This window comes from Anabrus simplex, chromosome 5 (genome assembly GCF_040414725.1).
Source record: "Anabrus simplex isolate iqAnaSimp1 chromosome 5, ASM4041472v1, whole genome shotgun sequence".
NCBI classification, from domain to species: domain Eukaryota; kingdom Metazoa; phylum Arthropoda; class Insecta; order Orthoptera; family Tettigoniidae; genus Anabrus; species Anabrus simplex.
In genome coordinates, this window is record NC_090269.1 from 49549439 (window position 1) to 49574730 (window position 25292).

At 40.0% G+C, this 25292-nt stretch overlaps 1 protein-coding gene across 2 annotated transcripts in view; it reads left to right on the forward strand.

The window, feature by feature from the left end:
- Positions 1-25292, forward strand: part of LOC136874317 (acyl-CoA-binding domain-containing protein 5) — a 156212-nt gene that overhangs the window by 37786 nt on the left and 93134 nt on the right. Inside the window, exon 2 of one of the 2 annotated variants that reach the window (XM_067147961.2) lies at positions 3484-3604. The exons of the other annotated variant lie outside the window; for it this stretch is intronic. The gene's annotated coding sequence lies outside the window, so the exon portion shown is untranslated. The remainder of the gene's footprint in view (positions 1-3483; positions 3605-25292) is intronic. 2 annotated transcript variants of the gene reach the window in all.

Consider the following 25292-nt stretch of genomic DNA (forward strand, 5'->3'; position numbering starts at 1 on the left):
AGAGCAACTTTTAAGATACAAATTTGGAATTTTTCCCCTTTTTTTTCTAGTTTAAAATTGAGAGATAGAAACTCTGAATGAATTACAAACAACGGAACTAGTTATTAATGAGCTCGTCAGCTCTAACAATGTCTGGGACTCAAAAGTCCAGAATCAGGTACAAAAGTTGAGATAGTGAACAAGTTGTTAATTTACATATATAGATAGAGGAGCATTATTGCTCCGGGCAGTTACAAATATTTTACAAGAGCAAGGTTTACTCCTAGCAGTTACATTGCACAGGAGCCTGAGCTTCAAAATACCATAGTCTAACCTCGCAGAGGCAAACAGTTTCTTTTGATGCAATAAAAATTTCACCTCACATTAAGTCGTTCATGCACAATTGCCCCGATGTAGGCTTATCAATTGCTCAGCAATTATTTTAGTCAGTGTTCCCAAAGGGAACTAACACAACGAAATATTTATACTCTGAGATGAATAAACAGGGGCATCATTGCCAATACTACTTGGCCTTAATGATAAAAAGAAAAGGTTGCACATAACCGGCCATAAAAAAGGCAAGGAGGCAAAACACCAGTACTCTCATAAATCCCTAAAACCTTAAGTGGGCTCATGGCCCGAAGATACAGAGGCTAATCCTATACTAAAAGGGGTGACTAAAGGAGGATCATTTGAAGTCAAGACAAGATTTACAAAATTTTGAGGTTGAAAACATTAGTCATCCAATGCATGGTTGAATGGGAAACGATAGAAGGTCATCACTCTTCGTTACCTACATTACATATTTCCCAGTAGGGAATAGAAACATAGTCCTTAGACTTCGCCGAAAATCCTAAATTTATACCACCAGATTACAAAAGTACATTAAAAGAAAAACGTCTGAAACCTTCCCCTCAAACTACCCGCAGGAGCTATCACATGTCTAGGTAAATTCTGCCATTACCTTGTGCCGCTGGATCTTCCAGGCAGGGCTCGTCCCTGCCTCCCTTAGATCAAGTCGCACTCCCAAGCACTGGAGCAATTCAGACAAGACGGCCCCAAAGTGCACTGCTTTTATAGTTCCATAAGGGGAAGCTTCCAGAACTCTGCTGATAGGCTGGATTCTTGTACACAACCCCGGTTTTAATTGGCTAGAGAACATATTTTCAAGTATCTGATAATACCAACGTAGTAGGTCCGTTATTGGACATCTGATAAGTAGATCACAATCGAGGAGGAACCAACCGAAGTGTTGGCAACTTCGGTACATTAAAAAAATCCTCAGAACCAGGTTTACCAACTACCAAATAAACATTACTCTATATGGGGGACCCTGTAGGCTCTTTATTTAATACTCGAACACTTGTCTGAATAAGGTCTTGGTATGTTAATTGTCGAACCGAAAGTTTCATCGCCAACAATCTCAAAAGAATCACCTCGAATCCCTGAAAAGAAGATTGATCTTCAGGAATGTTTAATGAACTTTATCAAGTTTTTTCTCCTGAAGACACTGCCCCTAAATACTTAAATACTTTCGAATAATAAATAACTTTCGAATCAGGTGATTTACCATAAGCATCCACGTCCACAAAAATAAATTTGAAGTTCGCATCACACATAGCAAGTAACAATATAGAAAAATATTTTTTTGTAATTATAGTACAAAGAACCACTGTGTACTGGCTTGATTACTCGAACTTGCTTCCCATCAGTGGCTCCTAAACAATGGGGAAATGCTTTTATTCATAAACTGAGCAGCAAAGTGGTCTCACATCTTTCCACATGGCATTGCAAACTTGTTTTACATGTACTGAGATTGCTGGTTGACTTAGTTCTATATATTTTGGTATTGAAGATCTTGCATTGAAGTTCTTGTAGCCAAATACAAAGAAAAAACAGCACGTACCCATAAATAACACGCCAACTTTTTCACTCGCTCACGTTTGTTCTAACACATTATCATTTTCTATGTTCAGTGACACTCATTCAAAAGAAATGAAAATCCATCCGAACGTGTTACACGAGATACATTCTTCGATTAAAGGTATCAAGTCTGGTTCAGCTGCCAATACATGTATTTTGATCAGCTGCGTTTTCTAGGAACATCAAGCTACTAAAAGCTTAGACGAAGTGGATATTATAGATCAAGAAGGAAACGAAGCTTCTACTTATTTAGTATACCTATCGTTAATCTGTCTGGCTGAGCCACCGGTTGCTCAGCACAACGCAGGTCGCGACACTAGTCGCGCCATCCGTTGCGCACATGGCTGCCTCGTGTAATAAGGCCCTTACTCGTTGAGAATACGAGGAAAGCATACTCCATGACGTACCGTGTTGGCATGTAAAATATCTCTGCTGGCACATTTCATGTTTACCCGTCGTCTACCATCTTGTAGAGTAAAACAGAACGTCGAAATTGACCCACAGACAACCTGAATGGTGTCAATGAAGATATCCCCACATTGTGGCTGAGGCCATAAATTATTATTGTTGTTGTTGTTGTTGTATTGGTATGTATTGCGGATTGAGTCGTGGAATTAATTAAAGTTATTAAAATCGGCTGTAATGTATGCACACAGGACAGACGTAATGATTGGCTACGTACTTAATCCGTAATATGTCTTGTATGATATGTGTCGTAAGACAAATCTGATGTATTGAAGAGAGCGGATGTGAATCACCTTAACACAAAGATTAGTTTATCAAACTGTTCTGGAGTCGACTTGATGGCTGCAAAACCACGTAGACCAGAGAAAACAGACTAAACCGTAAATTATTCAAAACACAAATCTCACTCGTCTTAGCCATTCAGTAAATACTTTCTATTATTTGTCCTGGACTGATAACCTAACGGACAGATTTTTTTCCTCTCGAAGGAGTAGGATAAATTAGTTCATCAGCACGAGATACTGGGAAGTTCGTATTGGTCCGAGTAATGTGACTGGCATCAATGCATTGTTATTTAAAGTTCTTTCAAGGCTAATGGCAGCCTCCTAAAATATGTTGGCTAAAAGAGCAGAATAAGCATTTGCCCATATATGCGACATTTTATTAGGAGAAAGTGTAAAGATGAAATCTAGGGCCTAATGTTTTTCTTGTTGAGAATATTGTTATTCATCAACCTTGGTTATTTTGATATGTTCGAGATTGATTTACATTTCAATTTCAATATTACTTTCTTCTTTTTCTTTCTTTTAGTTGTCTTGGTAATGCTATCGTGTGAACTTAAACTAGGTATTGAGTGTGATGCAATGTTTGAACCTGCAGTCTATTTAATTATAACAGTTATTCGTGTTTACTAAGTATTATTATTAAACACTTTTTTGTAATTGTGTCAAACTTCAATGATTAGAAACTCTAGCTGGAGATCGAATACTGTTAATTCTGCCATCATGGATCATGAGTGGATCTAGAGTGTTTCATCTGGTCTTATACAATTCGGTATGTACCCGTAAGAACACCAAAACAACTAGTGTAACAGACATGATTCTCTCTTCGTCACAGGAATCTCGAGCCTTTTCAAGATATGCTGTGCCTGTGTAAATACGAAGGTATCCACAATTAGCAATCTTAGGGAATTTCACTTCTCACAGGAGGCAGAACTGACATCTTTAAACGATACAAGGTTAGTAGTACACACAACTGGTATTTTTCCGCATTCGTTCCTTAAATTAATTTGTTTCAGAAGATAGCTATGAAATACAACGCGAAAGCGTAATGCTTACGTCACAATGCTACTAACTGTTAATATAATTTAGTAACTTCACGCCCCGTGATAAAAGTAATTACAATTCACACAGTTATATCCAAGTTACCAGGCCATGGTCGGATATTTTCTTTTAGGTTGAATGAACTTACATTTTCAAGTTCAACTGAAGCATCTGCATCATTACGCCATTGTTTCCTATCAACTAATCCTTTCTAGTAACAAAAGCGTGCGGAAAGTTAGTTAAGGTGTATTTGTATTTTTTTTGTTTATCTTGATATGAGGTGCTAATTAAATATATAAACCGTATTATGCCTTCAGCATTGTCTGCAAGCCATTGCAGTTAAACTAAATTCACCAGGTGCTCGTAGCTTTCGAAGAATCGGACCTCTTCCATTTCAACTTTAATTAAAATTGAGACAAGATCAGTGTCTCGCATTTCTCTTTAAAAAACAATTAAATGATCACTGTCATCGTCACCGTAATCATAATTTAACTTCTGGTACTCCAGTGACCTTTTCTGTTTTCCAGTTTGTCCTTGAAATCCAACTTTTGTTTCGTCTTTGTTTCTGCCAGTTTCACTTACTTACCCTGTACGGGTGAGAGTCCAGTACTTGAAGGTTTGAATTTTAGAGAATAATCTTATCATTAAAGGCACTGCATGGATTCGTTTTAAAGGATACAGCATAAATTTGAAATCTGTGTTTTTCAGTATTCTTTTGTAGGTTATATGCTTTTATAGTCGAGTTGTATGAAAGTAAAACTGTTTAGAAATTTCAACCATTCCAGTGATTATAAATTAGTAACGTCTTCGTAATAAATAAACATTTGAATCTTACCTAAAACTATCACAACTTCAATATTTTCAAGCAGATAAAATTGAATTTTAAATGTTGTTTTAGCGTGTATATTTCATATATATATCGGTCGTGTCCACAGTAAGATAGAAATGCAATTTTTAATTCTCCGTCATTTATGTTCCTGCATCACGATAAAATAGCCAAACAGAATATGATGAAAGTCTGTACGTAACATTGGGGAATAAGGCATTGTACTTTAAGCCATAAATAAGTTTATTCACTCCGGGTGAAATGATAGTTTGGGAGAAGGCCTAAAATGTGTCTCCATAACGATTAGTTTTGGGCCCGTAAAACATGATTTTCGGTCCCGTAGGAACTTACCGAGTTTTGTTCTTTGCGTCGTGAGACATAATATGAGCTTTGTCTTGTCCTTCTACGACAAATTCTATATTTATCTTATATTAGCCTATGTTAATGCGCCAAAGGGCCAGAATCTAGTAAATGGAAAGGGCTTTTAAAATTTATTGTAGACGGGGTTGCCCGCAGAGTTCTAAAAGGTAAGTATGCAAAATTTGGTTCAGATTAGTAGAACGGCGTGGATTTGTTGATGGAAGTATGGACAGACATTTTGCTTTATATATAGAAATGGAATGCTTAGTCCATTTCACCGCAAGGCATCGCTAACATGAAAATATTGTTCAGTCGTCCTAACTGACGATGGTGGTGGTTTTTGTCGTGATTGTCTTCGGGTGTAAAACCCCACATCGACAAGGAAAACTAAGATGACTATCAGAATGAGAAAAAGAACGTGAATAACGATTGCTTGAAGAATGAAACAAGGAGTCATGGAGGAGAATCTAAATTTGAAGGCCTCCGCTGAAGAGTAGTAATCCCTCCCACTGCTGTAGGCAGGTGAACCTGTGTTTATTTCGTCCGACCATCGCTGACAGTGTCCGGTACTCCTTCATTACGGTAGCGCTCCTGCAATTTTCCCATGCACAGGATATTATTTTCAATACTTTACTTTGATACCACTTTCCTCAATCTTCTTAAGTCTCATATTTGCCAACATCATTTAGAGTAGGTTTTGCTATCCTGATTTAACACTTCCTACATTTTCCTTCCAAGTTTTGAAATATAACGTGGAAGGTTTTCATTCATTTGTCCATTGTCACCTGACAATCAGCGTTTATCGAACGGATTAACAGATTTCAACTTAATTGAATTTATCCTGCTGTTTATGATTGTGTATGCATTGTGTATTGTCTCTCAGAGAAGAGACTTAAAAACAAGGTTATTCACCTGAGATGTTAGACCGAAATAGTTTCTAATCCATTGAAGATATCGATATTTTATTTTCATATTCTTAAATGGTATTAAGGGCCTCGTGAAACATTGTGCTACGCTTTTTCATAGGATTATATTAATTGCCGAAATGTCGACACCGATTTTTTAATGAAGTTTTAGTTATTTATGCCACTAACAGAAAAGTTAGTAAACTACTATTACGACTTCATACATGTGATTAATACATCGTTTTTTGTTGAAATATCAGTAATACTTTATCATGCGGTTGTAGTGGCTGAGAGCCGTATCAGACAGCGTTCGTTGGCACAAGTTGTGATTGTACATATATCACACCCTCGCACTATATGTAGAGGTGAGAGATATTATTGTCAGTCTTCGATTTATTATTATTATTATTATTATTATTATTATTATTATTATTATTATTATCGTCGGTATTTCAGTTGTATATTTTGTCATTAATGTTTGTAAGCTGGAAGGTATCCATATGTAGTATGAGTAATTTGTTTCATACAGCTGGGAAAACATTGCTATATTGGACTCTGATAATTTGTATGACTCATGCGGGAATCCCAGTGTCTTATGAGATGTACTTGTTGTCGGTAAGTGCGATGAATCATGTGAATAGCCCAGAATCACATGAGCTTGTTGATGTTGTACTGGGAAAGTTCTATGACTCATGTGAAACACCCGAGAGTTTGTTTATAACTTGGGACTAAGGAGAAGTTCAGGGCATGGTCTTGACAAGAGGATCTACCATGATTGACTGGCGGGGATCTCTCTCGGCGTATCATCTGAGAGGACGGGAGAAGCGGATGTTTATATAAACTTGGACATCATAGCGGAAACGAACCACAACTGACACACTGTACGGGAATGAAGTAGTGCTGATACACGGTACTGGAGTGAGACTGCTGCACTATACTGGACTGGACTTCAAACGTTCGTGGAACTTAGTCTTGTTATGTTGGTGGAAAGTGGCTGATCGACAAATTGTGGAGTGCTTACGCATTAAGTATTGTGGCATTTGTGGCGGCCTGGCATTATATGTTGGTGAAAGCTGTCTCCGACTGTCCATAATTTATGTTCAGGATCGACAAGCGTGTGTTGCTCAGATCATTACAAAAAGTGTTAAGTCTGGAACACAGTATTCTGAGGTACAGTATCTGTGTGATATAAGTGCCGATTATGAGAATCGGCAAGTCGTGTTGATACAGAGACAGTGAAGGGTATTTATCTACATATATGTGCATAGTTCAACGGACTATCTGCAAATGGTGGCATAATTCTCGTTTTCGTTTTCCCACTGTCTTCATTGTTGTTGTTGTTGTTGTTGTTGTAAGTATGGAGTCTTCCAGCAATCTTTTGTTTGTGTATTATAAGTGTATTTTTGTGTGTTGATGAGGTGCTCATGCACGGATTTTATTAAGAATATAGTTAGATATTTCAGAATCAGTGGAGTTATTGATGAACCTAGGTGCATTTCCTACATATTTAGTCGTTTTCAGAAGGTTAGGGAAGGCCTGAAGCAGATGTACCAGTACGCAGCATTATGTACACGCCCTGGGATATAAATAATTATCATGCTCTGGCGCCCATACTACGGACATTTCGATTAAATATTTTTATTAATTTAATTCATTTCAAGTATTTTATTAAGTTTTATTTTATTGTTAATTATTTAGCCTTTATATTTTTATTCATGATTATATTTCTTGGTGGTCATCAAATTGTTACAAAGTTCTTTCTTTGTGATACTAGTGGTTCTCTACAGTACGTACAAACAATGTGGTGTATCCCTTGGGTTTGCAACGTGTTTATGACGGATGAAATAAAGACGGGAATGGGAGCTTTACGTTTAAAAAATAAAATAGTGGTGTTGGTATCGTCGTAACATGTGCTGCAGTATGGAGGGCAACAAATAACAAATTACGTTAGTGGTTAAGGAAGTGCTTATCACTTAACATGAGCGCTGCGGAGAGGTTTGGAATTGAACCCAGGCTTCTGGCACGCATTCTGGTGATTAGGAATTGCATACCACTACCTCTGTTAGCTGGTCATCATTTACATGGTAAGGAAAAACCTTGACTAACGAGACTTGGATCGGCTAGCCTCGATGTCGCACCGTTAAGAGTTGATTCGATTCCGTACCGATCACGGCCGCCAAGCGAGTTGAACAGCAATAATATGCTTGCGTGCAAGTCAAAGTCGTCAAAACCCCTCGGGACAGCTTGAACAGACAGTGTGATGGACTTATAGGTATATATAGGTTACATTATAATAATTTATTCTTCGTTTATTTATAGCACCCTGCAGATACAGATTAATCATACCATCAACACGACGTGCAGCTATCTTGACTGTTACAGCCCAGTCCCAAGTAAGAGCTTCAACTGCCGCTCGATGTTTAGGATTTCACTTACTTGTGCTAGGTTCATCACTTTCATCTGTTCTATCTGACCACCCTTGGTCAACTCTTGTTCTTTTCCGACCCCGACGTTATTAGGTTGCGAGGGCTAGGGAGTCTTTCATTTTCTCGCCCTTCCTGGCCTTTTTTTTTTTTTTTTTTTTTTTCGTTGGCCGATATCTTTGTTTCGAAGTGTCGGACACCTTCCATTTTTTTCTCTCCGATTAGTATTAAACAGAGGATGGTTGCCAAGTTGTAGTTCCTCCTAAAACTGTAATCATTAACTGTAATAGCTAAATTCCTCCAGATTGTATGTATACGAAAGTCGTAGCAAGCTTTTTCAATCAAACTTCCGGATAAAAATATACTATCTGTCGCATAAATTTAAACCGCACATCTGACAGTCGTTGTACAGGTCCTAAAAGGAACTGTTCAATTTTTCTGTTGCTCTCAATTTCCAGTTCACATGTACTGTATGCTCAGAACATAGGCAGTAACGCTGTAGTTATGTTTTATAACCTGCACTATTATATCATTTATTTTAAGAACATAAACCTCCCTATCCCGTCTTTATTTCGCCTGTCATAAACACATTGCAAACCCAAGGGACACATCACATTGCATTTGCGACGCATGCTTGTTTATACGAAATGTAGAGTACCATATGTCTTACTTTTACTGACTCACAGCAGGTTCCTCTTCTTCATCTGGCCTATTTGACCTCTCGTTGTGAACTCTAGTTTTCTCCGAGCCCGTTGGATTAGGTTTAAGAGGTCTAAACGAGCGAGTTAGCCGCACGGTTTGCGCCGCTTAGTTGTGAACTTGCATTCGGGAGTTGATGAGTGCGAACCCCACCGACGGCTGCCGTGAAGATGGTCTGCCATGGTTTCCCATTTTCACACCTGCCCAATGCTCGAGCTGTGCCTTAAATGTGGTCGAAGCCGTTTCCTTCCTAGTGATAGCACTTTCCCATAGCTACGTCGCCGAAAATGTTCATGTGTTAGTGGGGCGTCAAGCCATTGGCAACAAAGAGAAATTAAAGAGGCCTAGCGTGATTGCCTACCCAAGTGGCCAAGGTTCTAATCCCGGTGACTTGGATGGAATTTTCAAGACCATGACTAACCCTAGGTGCTCTGCCGACAACTTCATTAAAATTGGCTTCGGTGGAAAAGAATGTTCCGATCGTCTCGTGCTATTGCTCCAACGCTAAGATAAAAGAAAAAGAAAACAGTAAACGAAGAATTCCAGTTTAGAAAGTACTCTCTCAGATAATTCCAGTCTTCAAGAAACGAGTTACGTTTCAGTGAGGTAGGTAACTTGCTGGGTGAGTGGGAATGATCTGTAAGTTTTCAGTATTGACAGACAAATACAAGAGCAACGGGATTGTCACATGTTTTCTTTCTTATTATTTACTGTGACAGGCAAGGACGTAGTTTGTACCGCTCTATTGATTTTATCTCTCTGCATATTGACTCGGACAAAAGCGAAAATTACTTATTTACGCACTTGCAGTACAAGTATTTGCAGAAATATATACAAATGAACATGCGAACCTGTTCTTCTTGTTGTTCTACCTCACGTTGGCAGTAGCTCAAATAGTGAGAGCTGCGGAATGGTCGATCCAGACATTCATCGTGAGCATCCTGCGAGTAGTTTTTCCATGAACTTTTCCCACTGTCATTCCAACAACAAAAATTTGGAGATTTTCTGTGGTATGCTCAGTCGTTTATTTGAGGGTGGAGCTTATAGCTGAGCGGCAGTATCACTAGTTGCTCACCAAGGTGGTCGTGGTTGGAATCCCCGACCAATTAATTTCGGGGTTTGAAAAGATAATTCACATCCTTTGGTTCCGATTTCAAGGAAAATTGAAGGTCCTGTGACTATGATCACTGTGCCTTCAGTCAGGTCAAACTGCAAGCTACCTGTTCTGCCTCTCTCACTCGTCCACCGTATAAGCTTCACGCATTCGTGCCTGAAACCATATTGTTATCGATAACAGTGTCAATACTTGTTGAAAAAGATGCACAGATCCGCTGGCGAGCGATAAAGTACTTGAAGACATTTATTTTATTGAGGGTTATGTTTGTATGATATGCTATACAAATGCTCCCGTGTTGTCAGGCAGCCACTGAAATACCGTGACAAGCATCCTCCCGTCTCTCTCTCTCTCTCTCTCTCTCTAATTTTAATTGCCCATCTAGCCTGTAGCCTCTGAGATTAACGTGTCCCTCACTGTATTGCAGTTCTTGAACAGATAATCTTCTTCCATCGCTTCTCCCACATCTGTGGGGTTGCGAGTGCGAACTGTGTAGCACGTGTGGATTTGGTCCTGTTTAACGACCGGTTGGCCTTCCTGACCCCAACTTTATATGGAGGGATGTAATTACTATTGCGTTTTTCTGTGGTGGTTGGTAGTGTGATATGTTGCCGGGCTGTGGCTCAGAAGATTGAGGCGATGGCTTTCTGACCCCAACTTGGCAGGTTCGATCCTGGCTCAGTCCGGTGGTATTTGAAGGTGCTCAGATACGTCAACCTCGTGCCAGTAGATTTACTGGCACGTAAAAGAACTCCTGCGGGACTAAATTCCGGCACCTCGGCGTCTGCGAAAACCGTAAAAGTAGTTAGTGGGACGTGAAGCAAATAACATTAGTGTAGTATGTTGTCTGAATATGATGAGGAAAATTTTGGGACAAACACAAATACCCAGTCCCCGGGGCCAGAAGAATCAATCAGACGCGATTAAAATCCCCGACCCGGCCGGGAATCGAACCCGGCCTCCTCTGAACCGAAGGCCTCAACGCGGTTCATGAACAGCTAATAAACTTGGTATTTTATTTTGTTATTGTGGTGAGTGATGATTATTATTTGAATGTGAAGTACAACTAGGCAACCATACCCTGTCGAGATTCCTCTAGAATCATATTCACAGTAGATCGGCAAGTATGGTGGTATCGCTGTTCAATCTGATCGGGCATATGGTTGCTATGTACAATCTCTTTGTATTTATAAACTATTCCAAATTTCCATGGAGTCTCTTGCCATATAGATGTGAAACCAGGACGGTAGCAAAACAGGAGAAAGCTCGTCTCGAGGCGGTGGAAATGTGGCTTTGGAGGAGAATTACCAGAACTAGCTTGGACTGACAGAAAGAACAATGAGATGATTCTGTATGAAGACAGTAATAAGAAAGCTCAAATTCAAACTCATTGGGCTTTTACAAAACATTGTCGGACAGATCTTAGGGGAGAAAACGAGGAGACAGCCAAGAACATCTTATTTTAGCAATATGGTCTGATACATGTGGTATTCTTCCTACTTGAAGATGAAAAGTTCTGCTGACGAAAAGAAATTATGGCTGCAAAGACAAGAAGAAGAAGAATCATATCAGGTAAAGTTGTTCATTTTTCTTATTTCTTGATCATAAAAATGTTCATAAACTAACTTATTTTCATGTCGTGGAATGGAATGAAGCTGGGGGCTAAGTGCTTCGCTTTGCCCAGTAAGAAATATGGTCCCGAAACAGGTATTTTTCTTTGTATATTAGATAAGTAGCAATTGAATTTCTTTGCTTGCGAAACTAGCTCTGCTTATCGTAAACGTTCTGTTGTACATTGCTCCTGAGGTCTGGGAGAAAGTCCCCTGATAAGTAAATGAATTGAAAGCGCACTGAGATTAGACGCACTTAATTTTCTGATGGGTGTTACATATGTTCCAAGCTCGATCACTTGCAGTCAGTTGCATCCAAGAAATCTCTGTCGCCCTTGTTTCATTGCCATGCGAGGTTGCCAAGCTGTACTTAACAGAAAGAAGGTCAACCCAGACGTCTCTGGCCTGGGTACTGTAGGTCAGAGGATATTGTTATTGAATGAGTTGTTGAATGGAAAGTGTTCTCGTGACATGCTGTAGGTATTGGCTAAACATTCATTATGCATAATTCGACTTCTATTTCTACCCTGGCGACTTTGTCATATGAGTTTAATATCTAGCCTAAATTGCTTAGAATATCTAACATTCTTCTAGGAAGTCTATACTCTGTGTAACTAGATGATAAACGTTTATTGCTAGCTTTCAAGTATAAACAGTATAACACCTTAATACTGTGATTGTTATGAAATTTGATTTGAGTAGAACCTGAGTACCTCGTATTATTTGCTGAAGAATGTTCAGGCACTGGACAGCTACATCGTTTGGAGACTCATGCTATAAGCTAGACAATATGGGCATCGTCATCACTAGTTTTCTGTTTTTTTTTTTTGTTTTTTTGTTTTTTTTTAAACTGGGATCTTCTCTACCGTACTCACAAATTAATTGCAATTATTTAATCTATACATGCTGAGACATAGGAATTGTACGGGTTATCAGATTTATGTAGACTGAGTTCATGTAGTTGACCGCTTCATATTCAGTTAACAACAAAGAGAAATAATATGACCTTTAGACTATCAGACTTTCATTGAATATATGCCTAGTTGTGCTGCATTTAATATAAATAATAATTACTGTCTTAATGGCAGACGCAGTGATAGTGCATTCAGTTTTTTTGTGGGCTAGTATAACCTGCGTAGGAAAGTTACCAGTAAGTTACTTCATGGGAACATCTTCAGACATCTGAATTATCAGTCTTGTGTGTTGTGTACGTGTAAACGTGTGTGAGGTCACCTGTGTTCTGGCGCTGTATATGCAGTTATCAGTAAAATTGGGAAGCATGTCCACAGTCATCCTGAAATTCGCCCGGAGTTAGTGGGTTAACGCGGAAAAATCATTTTCAGGATGGCCTAGAAAGTGGGTGAACGCGGAAAAATCATTTGCAGGATGGCCTAGAATACGATTTTGACACATTTATATACTCAATTATCACATGAAGCTGAGTGTATCCCATTCCAGTTTCTAGGTCATATAACCAGTGGAAAATTCATAGTAGAACCGGAAATCGAACCTGGACCAGTTGAGCAGGGAGCTACCTCAGAGACCACGGCAGCAGGCAAATAATAGCTAATCCATGTTCCTTAGTATTACTAGGCAGTCTAAACGATGTAATTGCAATTCACACACCTCCATAACAACAGTATTTTTACCGGACTATTTCTATGTAGGCTACTCTTCCTGGCACAAAGAAGTAATTGGCTAGACATTTCCAAGTCCGATATGGAAATATCTTGGCTGGTTAATACACGGAAGTTGATCAGCATGTTGTCAATAAAAGGGTACACTTCTTTGCTTGAAGGTAGTTGTATAAATGATAACATTCACTACAAATTGATATAAATGCTACTTATCAATTTCCTATCTTACTGGAATTCCCCGAGTTCATTTGCATATGCCTACAGTATATTAAAGAACAAGCCGAGCTCGATAGCTGCAGTCGCTTAAGTGCGGCCAGTATCCAGTATTCGGGAGATAGTAGGTTCGAACCCCACTGTCGGCAGCCCTGAAAATGGTTTTCCGTGGTTTCCCATTTTCATACCAGGCAAATGCTGGGGCTGTACCTTAATTAAGGCCACAGCCGCTTCCTTCACAGTCCTAGCCCTATCCTGTCCCCCCGTCGCCATAAGACCTATCTGTGTCGGTGCGACGTAAAGCAACTAGCAAAAAAAAAAAAAGAACAAGACTACAGATATTTTGCTATGGAAGACTAACACGGGCCGAGGTGTACTGAGTTTGACGCTGATATTTCCGTACTAGAGTCCACTCAATTTTTGTGTCAAGTAATGTTAATTCGTACATGGGCTGAAGACCAAGAAATGTCAAATCCCGTTAATAACAATCGACATCATTGACCAGGTTTCACTGAGTTTATTAAAATACTGCAAAATATGTATCACCAGATAACCTCAGCGGCGTAAGGGGTTGGATGACCTATTGTAGAGATCACGTTTGTTCGGCTTCGAATACTGAACAGGTGTACTACTATGTAGCCATCAAACAATCTCCCTTACAGTTTATGGAGGCCCCTGCAGAAAAGATCGCGGAATAGTGGTCGTGTTTCTCTGTAGAAATTGTCGTCATCTCGTTCGTTAATATCTGTATTTCTTGTCCCATTCCACCCCGGTTAGAGAGTTCTCCAAGTGTTTTCTACTTCCCATGCTACAAATGCACTGTCGTGCAGATTCAGAAATCGTTAAAAAATAATAATGCAGCTATTGATAGAAAGTGTTAGATGATGATAACAATAATCGTATGGCCTCAGCTACCGTGCGCAGACATTTTGATATGACGCAATCTAGGCTGCCCATTTTTCAATTTCGACGTTCCGTCTTACACTAACTTACCAGATGGCAGAAAAATAATTTTTCGGGCGATGTATGGCTGAGTTTTAAATAATTGTCAGGTGTAGGCTACACTAAATGTGTACCAGGGGTCTTCTACACGCCACGTAAGAGCCGAATGGACTTCTTCCTCGACCATTAAAAACCCGACTGCCTTTGCCGAGTATGAGCCCGCGATCTTGAGATCCGAAGGTCCTACACTCTTATAACTGATCCACAGAGAGAGCTGCAAGTTTCAGATACGTGGAAATGTAGAGGATGTTAAAGACTTCACCTGTCACGGAAGTATAGTACTGAGACAACTGGTGATGCTGAAGGTGTAGCATGAAATCAGTATTATTCTACTGGTACGAGACCCGGAAAGTAACAGCCTAGTTCTTCATTAACCGATGATTGCGGGGAATTTTGTACGTGTTTTGGCTAAAATGTTATCTGCAACGAAGAGCCTCGGAACATCCAAATTAAGGCATGAAAATGCAGATGGATCGGACGCACACTCCGCAAGGCAGACAGCAGGTGAGAGGCAAGCACATACCTCACTGGAGTCCTTGGGCCGTAAACGATGTTCGAGGAGGCAAGAGGGGACACAAGTAGAAGGCGATTGGATCGAAACATAGTCCGCTGGGGATGTTTTGTTGAAGACATGTGTCCTGAACCCTGTAACAAGAAGACATGTCAGATTTGGATTCAGAATCGAAATTTTTATACCCATCACGGAAAATCTAAAATGATAATTGCGATTAGTATTACTTCACTTACCTTTTTCTGATTGTTTCATCTCATATTTCAGGGTTTGATCGTCTAAATGATATGTTGTCATTGAATCTAGGATAAAGTCCTGTGTGTGTGAGAGAGAGAGAGAGAGAGATCACACTACAAGGTATCGTTCAGCGCGGCTTTGGAACGACCTCCCCGCCAACATTAAATGTAAAAATGTAAATATAGTTAAATGTTGTGTTAGGAAGAACATGCGGCGAGAAAATGTATGTACATATGTGGAAGAATGAACCAGGGAGTGAAAAGATAAGTAAATGATAGATATGTATACATTATACTTTGTTAATTTGCTTGTAAATAGTGTCTATGATTGTTTTAGTTTAGGATTTAGGTGATAATTTCAAAATGTCAGGGGGCACTACGTGTATGGGGCCTGTTCTTTTCCCCTGGACTTCCATTGATAATGTAAAGGTTTATAGTAAATAAATAAATAATGAATGTATCTATCTCTGTTGTAAATGGTAACTTGCTAGTAGGAGCTTTGTAATACGTAAGCAAAATCAAACAACCCTATACAATTATGAAAACGAGACTGATCGGAAAGATAAAGGCACCTGCCCCAAAGAAACTCTAGAAATGCTCATAATTCTCACAGTTGTGTGTGTGCCATCTTCCTCACTTATTCTGTACATCTCTCTGACCTTAGACTAAAATTTAACCTACCGGACTCACTCGATTTTTATTAGCTGTTTGCGTGAACATAGTTCATATCGTTGTTCACTCGTTGAAGAGCTCCAATCTTCAAATTGCATGTAATTCAGGTGTCATTCGGTCCCCTTTTCTGTGTTTATTTCGGTTTATTTTCTGAATTCCTTCGTTGAGCTTAAATTTGGTATTCGTTTCTCTTTTTTATTTTTCGCTTAATTTATTACATGGGGCTTATAATCGCCTGGCTCCTTGGCCAAATGGTCGATGTAGTGGCTGTAGGTTCAGAGGCTCCCGGATTCGAATCCCGGCCAGGTTAGGGATTTTAGTCTCGACTGGTTAATTCCTCTGGCTCGATGTTGTATGTGTGTGATCGTCTTAATACACATCCCCATTTACATACAACACATCATTCTACCTCTGTGGATCAGTGGTATAGTGTCAGCCTGTGGATCCCAGGATAGCGGGTTCAAATCCGGCAGAGGTAGTCGGATTTTTGAAGAGCGGAAAAAAGTCCATTCGACACTCCCAAGTCGACTTATGAAAGATCTCTGGGGAAAACGTTTGGTGTTCGCCCGACAAAGTTCATTAAAAACTCAGCCATAGACGCCCAAGAGAGATTCGGTACTCTCTGTCGTCAAGTAGGCCTAAAATAAAACGGAACGTCGAAATTGACGAACAGGCAGCCAGATGGCGTCAAACTAAAAAAAATGCTTGCACACGGTAACTGAGGCTATATTATTATTATTATTATTATTATTATTATTATTATTGTTACCGTGTTTTGTGGATGTGCAGAGGTGAAAGAAGGTGCGGGGGTGAACAGGTCTCAAAATACGAAATTAAAGTTAAGATAAAATTTAACAAGGTTATATTTTCTTTTTAAGATTAAGAAATAACAATAGAATAGGTACTCAGTAGCCGAAACACAATTCGAAAATGTACAATTACAGTGATTACAGGATTTGGGCTCCGAGAGCCAGACACACAATTCTGGAGCTATAAGCCCAATCTTACGATATTCAGAATTCAACAAAGGGGCAGAAGACCCCAATCATGCCTAGGAGCACTTGCTCCTCTTTACACGGTAAAGCCTCCTCGAGGCATACAACAACTCAATTTTCAAGAAAGAGCCACTCGCTCTCAAAATTTAAGCCTATCAAAGGCCACACCAAACTCCACATTCAAGTTGTCCTCCAAGGACATGAAAACAGGGGTAAAAATACCCAACCTACTGAGGTCTATTAAGTAAAGAAATAGGTAATTTACATGGCCTCTAAAATACCAACTTGAGAGGAGGCGTTCTTGCACTCCTAATACACCTTATATAAAACCTACTTGGCACTAGGCCGTTACAGCAAGGGCTAATCCCATACTAAAAAGGTGACTTTTAGAAGGAAACAATTTACATTACGTTAAGGAAGAAACGGTTGTGAAAATAAGTTCACCTCAATGCAATATGAGTGGGAGCTCGAGAGGGTTAAGCACTCTCTATCCCAATATGTAGTTTAAAAGGTAGAATAGATACTAAGTGTCTTTACATTTTAGGGGAAAAGTTACATGGTGGAAAGGCTTCGGACCTGCCCCGAGAGTTAAACTGCTGAGCTGACAAGAAAAGAAGTTATTAAACGGCCATTACCTGGTGGCTGAACTGCTGCCCGAAGAAAGAGGCGCTTCCCGCCCCCTGCTACGTACTTTACGCACTGATAGATGTTACTGAAGTGGCCAGGAGACCCGAAAATCAGCAGTTTATATACCCTCGTGGAAAGTTCGAGGCGTTTCAGGAATGAGAACACCCTCCCACAAAAATTTTATTGGTTAACGACGAAAACCCCTACACTAGATGAGGAAGAAACATCTTATTGGTGGAAAATAAATTACAGAAAATTATGATTGGCCAGTTTCAGAACTGGCAGAAGGAAAGGGTTAATATTGCCAACTTAAACAATAACTGAAATAAATTTAACAAAGAACAAACTTATGAATTCAAAATTTCTCCAAAAACATAGTTCTTTCACTTCGCACTAGGGTGCACAATTGTAGTTCTTCAGTAGTGCCATCTGGAAGAGAATGTCCACACTTCTTACTACAGGCAAAACAAAAATACATCGAAAACGACCCAGTTCAGAAACTTCAAAATTTCCAAGTAGTGACATCTTCTGAGAAACTTGAAAATTAACACAGTAGATAAAGTTCAGACTTCCTCCAGTAGAGGAGTTTCAACTGGCGCAAGGTTTGAATTAGCGGCGTGGGGGTGTACCACCCGGTACAATTATTATTATTATTATTATTATTATTATTATTATTATTATTATTATTATTATTATTATTATTATTATTATTATTATTATTATTATTATTATAATTATTATTATATCAATTGTCAATAGTGAATACTACAGCCCACATAGGGTTTGCGCCAGGAAAGGCATTCGGCCGCAGAACTGGGCTTAATCTACATTGGTACATACTCCACATATTTGGGAGAAAAGTAGAGATCATGAGGCGAAATACAAAGATGCCTGAAGCTCCTAAATTAATCCTGAGCCAAAATCTTCTGATTTCGAGCAATAAGAATTTTATGATAGTTTTTCTATTAAATTGTGGTACTCGCCTACGGCCATTTCTTGATGGGTGCAGTACCCTACTTCTGAATCTATCCCTTGGTACAGGCCAGAGTAAAATGTAGCTTCCTCGTCGCCATAAGATCTGTGTCAGTGCGGCGTAAAGCCAGTTATTAAAAAAAAGGAGTAGCTTCCAAAGTTATCTTATCCATGGCTTTGACAATATGGAGTATGGGTAGTGCTGAGTAATGGTTATGAAAGGTGTTGTTCATAAGGTCCATCGTCCGGCCCAGTGAGGAAAGTAATGGTAAACTACTTCACTCCTCATCTTGCCTAGTGCGCCTCATTTTGGCCCCGCCCTCGGTTTTTCCCCGTAAACGCATAACCTTTGGTGGTGCTATTTGAGGTTCCAACCACCGTCTGGCTGATGACCTAACAGACAGAGAATAACAATGTTATTTGTTTTACGTCCCACTAACTACTCTTTTACGGTTTTCGGAGACGCCGAGGTGCCGGAATTTAGTCCCGCAGGAGTTCTTTTACGTGCCAGTAAATCTACCGTCACGAGGCTGACGTATTTGAGCACCTTCAAATACCACCGGACTGAGCCAGGATCGAACCTGTCAAGTTGGGGTCAGAAGACCAGCGCCTTAACCGTCTGAGCCACTCAGCCCGGCAACGGAGAGAGGAGGATAGTTGCAAAAAAAAAAAAAAAAAAAAAAAAAAAAAAACCACTTTCAACGTCCTTTATCAGGTTCACTGATTATATTGTATATGGCAGAGTCAGAACAATCCCCGTGTGGGTGGGGATGGTAAAATACATCTACGGTATCCCCATCCTGTCGTAAGAGGTGACTGAAAGGAGCTTTCGTACTGGGAGGCCGGGCTGAGTAGTATCTCAGACGGTAGAGTGCTGGCCTTCTGAACTCACGTTGGCGGGCATCCAGGCTTAGTCCGTTGGTATTCGAAGGTACTTAAATATGCCAGCGTCGTTTCGGTAGATTTACTGACACGTTAAAAAAAACTTCTGTGGGTGAAAATTCCGGCACATCGGGGTCTCCAAAAACCGTAAAATTAGTTACTGGAACATAAAACCATGGCTTTGACAATATGGAGTATGGGTAGTGCTGAGTAATGGTAATTATTCATCCTGATATTGTCAGTTGGTGATCATGAGGCTCTTAGCTGAGCATAGCATTGCTTCCACTTACTGTACTTATGCCAGGCTCCTCGCTTTATTCTTTCCTGTCGGACTTTCTCTTTGTTCTCTTCCGACCCCGACGGTATTAGATTTGCGAGGCTTATGCAGTCTTTCATTTAGACAACCTTCGTGGCCCTTCCTTTTCATTTTCCGATACCGTCATTTTTCGAAGGATCAGACCTCTTCTTGTTTCCCCCTCTGAGTAGTGTTAAGAGAGGACGGTTGCCCATATTTGTACTTTCTATTAAAACGGTTACCACCATCACCACAACCAGTCAAAAAAGGATATGGATAGGATTTTCGAAACAATCTCATCAGCCTTGAACAAATCATATTTGAAAATAAAACTAATAGTAATAACCAATAGTAATTATAACGATAGTAACTTCAAAAATAGATCCGGTAAAGGGATTTTGTTATCTTGATACCTTTATCATGGAAGACAACAAGAAGTACAGGTGAAGTCGGGGGAACAGTTGAAAAGAAAGCCTTCAGCAATAAATAGGCTACAGCATAAGTTTACTATCAAGTAGACATTTGGACATAGATATTTATTACAAAGTCATTCTCTAAAACATTTTGGACAATGAGCAAATGGGAAAGGGGACAAGTAGAAACTGTAGAGATGCGGATAATATGAAGGATGACAAAAAAGAAAGAAAGAAAAAAAAAAAAAGAAAAAAAAGTTGGACGGATAAGAAGACCAATATACAGTACAAGTCCTAAAGGAACTGAAGGAAAATGAGGAAAATTAAGTTCGTAGGACACATATTGAGACAGCCAATTTTCGGAAGAGAAAGGAAAGATCCTAGGAAAGAAACACGTATGCGGATGATGTAAGGGGCCGAATGGGTTTCAAGAGTTACGAAGGATTCACGAGAGCGACCGGGAACAGGAAAGAACGGTTGCAGCGACAAGGCGTAGGTAGTTCATGGTGATGTTTGGTTATTGTATTTTCCTTGTGTATTACAACCGCTCCCGGTAAGATTGTTTGTAACGACTGGGTTTACCTGGCTTGCTAAACCGATTCAGTCGAAGCTTCCGAAAGGTGTTAATGTACTGTATATTCTTTGCCCGGAAGAACAACTTCTGAGAATTTTTATTATTCTTGGAAGTTTACTTTTTAAGAGTTGTTGATGATAATGCTAAACGGAAACTCAACTGGTTGTTTTGCAAATGTTTCTCGTCTACAGTATTAGATTATCTTGATCAGGTGACCTCGTGTCTGGTTACTTCTGCTACTGCTGCTGCTGCACGTGGAAAAGTGCAAGAGGAAAACTTGTTCATCAGTAAAACTGAAAGTGATACTGGGTTTGTTCCTCCGTAACTCGGAAATGGCTGGTTATCTGTGTATGAAATTTCATGTGCGTTTAGGTGCATTCTTAACTTAAATACTAACGTATATGCTATTGAGAGGACTCCAACGAGGCGTGGAGTAAAATAAAATGTAGATAAGTTACCGAAAGGACGCTTGACCTTCAAAACTTGTTGCATTTCGAAAGATTGCAGATAGAGCAAAAACAATGAAGATAATATTTAAAAATCTGTTCTTAGATCTATGAAACAGATCGCGGAAGCATTTCGGGTGGACTTACACAGTCAATTTTCAAGTGGTTTTTTTTTCACAGTGCCAGAGAGCGTTGTTCTAGACACACTGTATGTATGTATTATGTACGTATTATTACTAGCCCAAGTCAAGGCTTGGTAGTGGAGGCCTCGCCCACACATGCTAGAGAAGCATCCATGGTTCCTCCACATGGGTGATACGGTGGTTCAGGTGAAGTGGGGCTGGCGATTGAGGTGAAGGCTCACTGCGTGGTGCTGGAAACAACACATCACTTTGCTCTACGTAGCCTGGACGAACCGCGGGTTGGGAAATGGGCGATCCCAACCTAGGAGGAAAGTCATGGCTGTGAATTCGGTCATGATAATGCCAAGTGGAGACCATGTGAGTAAGCCTACTGAAGGGGGAACAAACCTGGCCACATTCGGGCCAGGGGCGGACCGCTTTGTGGACAACTAAGGGGCGTGGTCTCTGCTACGGAGAGCGTGAGTTGCGGGAGGGACAATATCTGGCTGTATGACTCATCAGTCTCATCACAGATGGTGAGAACGACGCTCAGGACCCTAGAAGAGGCAAAACCCTATGATTGATTGAAATATGGATGCTTATGAAGAACCAACTTCAAAAATTTCGACATCAAGGGAAGCCAAGGAAGCTCCAGTAGAGCAGATCGGGGGGCAAGCGCAAGATGAAAAAAAGGAGACTGAAGTCCCAATTGGACAGGCTGTCGCCGACTCAAAACAAGAAATGGCAACAGAAGCTCCAGTAGAGCAGACTGCTGTCAGAATCAATCAGCACGATACCAAACTTCTAACACAAGAGTGGAGAGTGCTGAATGCCACTTCAATCTATAAGACAGGAAGGACAGTCGTTTTAGCCCTTGGTGAAAGAGACTTAGAAAAGCTCAAAAAGAGAAGCCTTAAGGCTAAACTAGGATTTGGGCAGATCAAGTTTCAAGTCATCAGGGGGAAAAAACTAAACCCAATGTTGATAAAGATAGAGCTGAAAGTCTTTCATGCCAATCTTCAGCTAAAAAAGCAGCTGTGGCCAATTTCGCCAGGAAGTTCAAGCCCGAGGCTATTGACGTGGCCCTTGTTCAAGAGCCATGGGTAATCAAGGGCAGAGTAGCAGGACTGGGAGAATCTGGAGGTAAGCTGACATACGATACAACATCGGAAGTACCCAGAACATGTCTTCTTGTGGACAGGAAATTAAAATGTCTTATGTTGCAGGAACACTGTTCACGGGACTTAAGCGTGGCTAAGAAAAAACTTGGAAATTGGGAGGGACCCAGAGAAATAACCATAGGCTCTGCATACCTCCCATATGACTCAACTAATCTGCCCCCATCGGAAAAGCTGAGAACCCAATTTGTAACGCAAAGAGGAAAGGCGAACACATAGTCCTTGGAACAGATGCAAATTGACACTATACGGCATGGGGCAGCACAAACTGCAATGCAAGAGGTGAGTCTTTACTAGAGTTTATTATTGGAACTGAGTTGACGATACTAAATCTAGGAAACAAGCCTACATTTATAAATAAAAAGCGTAGGGACATTAGACTAAGCACTATGCATATTGCCTACTTTATTAAAGACTGGTGCTGGAGGAACCATCATTGGCAGACCACCAGCACATCCAATTTGCAATAGATGCGAGACTATGTGGGATTGAGATATACAGAGACCCAGAAAGAACTAACTGGGACAGATACAGAGAAGTTCTAGGGAAGGCTGTACAAAAAATTCCAACTAACGTGAAAGGACAGAAATAATTAGATGAGGAGGTGGAAGTATTAGAAGAGGCCGTTATAGACTCATTCCATGAAAACTGTCCTTTTAAAGAAAAGAAAAACGCCCAAAAAGTAAGGTGGTGGAACAACAAACTAGCCAAAATGAAAACAGAGGTTAGGATGTAAAATATCATCTAGAAATGTTATCTGGGACGTATATCATAGGAAACTCACTGAGTATAACCTAGAGATATGGAAAGCAAAAAATAAAATATTGGAGACTGTTCTGTGAGAAAGTGGAATCACACAGGACACTGGAGAAACTAGGTGGATCGTTTACTCAGACGGGGAGGGACACGCTGGAGATACTAATGGCGTGTCACTTTCCTGAGGCTGAGGAGATGACAGAAGAAGAAACAGTTGGAACAGAGACCAATGCTCGAAGAGCAGACTGGAACTGTGCCAACAGAATAATAAAACATAACCATGCAAAATGGGCAATCGACACGTTTCATCCTATAAAGGCTCCGGGGGCAGATGAGATACTCGTCAGTGCCCTGACGGACCTTTTCAGAACTACTCCGTTGAGATAAGGCCGGAACACCCAGGTCGGTTTGATATGGGTTTGAGTCTCGATCTTTCGACGTTCAGGACGATCTCCGACGTTCTCCGACGATGTTGCGGGGTAATCAGTCGTCACATAACTTACACGAGTGTCCAAAATTACACAGTCCCCCGACACTTTGGTTTAACAGCACCGTTTCATTTAATATGGTTGTGAAATGCAGCCGAATTCACTCGTAATCTTGTAGACAGAATTTATAAGTTCACTAAAGATGAAGATGCGGGTAGCATCGAGATTAGAAAAAAATAAAGCACAGTTCATGAATAGAAATAATGAAAGTGAAAATTGTTCACGCACTTGGCACAGTTCTTGGTGATTTTCCACTAAACAAAGTAGCCCTTGACATTGAAAGAAATGTATGACTGCTCTAGAGTTTGTCAAAGACACTGCAGTCAGTCATGAAACAATACTGAACACTTTGACGAAGAACTAAGGTTGAAGTGTAAAGCACAGTTAGTTGTCAGGCGCACTTGACATTTAAAAAAATAAGTGACTGTTCGAGAGTTTATCAAAGACACTGCTGTCATTCACACACAAATAATTTACACACTGTTCAGAAGGAATAGTACACAATTTTGGTTGAATTGGATAAAGAACACAGTTTGAGTTCAGAGTGAAACCTTGGTGTCGTAGCACACGATTATGGTAATCACTTGCATTAACATTCATGTGCAAGTTCGAACACTTTCATAAACACCCTTAATCATGAATGAAATTATGCTGACTGAGATTTTACAAAATGTCACAGTTAATATTATAACGTAGTAGTATCACATTGTAATTAATGGCATGTTTGTTCAGAGGCTGAGTTTCACACAGGCAATGTAGTAATAAACTCAGCTTCTACAAGAACGAAAATAAGTTATATCGAGAAGTTTCTACAAGCGCACAGAATTTAAGTTCAACTCAACTGTTGTCATCTAATTTCAGTACATGACTTGTCATAATCCGAGTTCTAACACACGCAAAATTTATAAGTTCAACTTGACGGATATAATCCGCATCTGCTATGTAAAGACTTTGAATAATTTGATCTTCATCACACGCAAAAATTACAAGTTCAACTTGACTGAAAGACTCGATGTTCAATAAAGACTTTGTTGCGTTTTGTAGTTTAACACGCGCAGAAATCATGAATTCAACATGCCTGTCAGAGTTTAAGTCCCACATGAAGACTTGGAATATTCGAAGATAGCCTCTGTCAGCACTTCGACGAACACTGCAGTGTGGAGAGTCAGTGGACACCCAGCTATGACTTTGTGATCAGAGTTAAGTGACCTCAGCTTATATTCAGTTTGGGGCTCCTACGTCATCAGATAACGTGATCTCTTTGAGGCTGATTATCTCGCGAATCCCTCGGCGGATTTGCTTGAGATTCACAATTTGAGACGTTTGTTATCCTTTTCAAAACGACTTATCGCTCAAGTCGCTGCGATTACTATTATAGGAGTCTTAAAACAATTTCAATCGAGTGTTCGCGAAGGCGTGAAGTTCATATCCAGAACATACCAGGCCATGCAGGCTACACGTCAATAAACACGGCATGTACAGGTCGTAACCGGTACAATATCTAGGTGGGAATGAAGGAAAAACATGGTAGCAAAAGATTTTAGGGGCCGGCGCTAATTAGGACGTAATATTTAGAGGCCCCATGAAGAGAAGATGATGTATGTAATTAATGTATATTGAATGGATGAAAACCATAACGGTATAAGT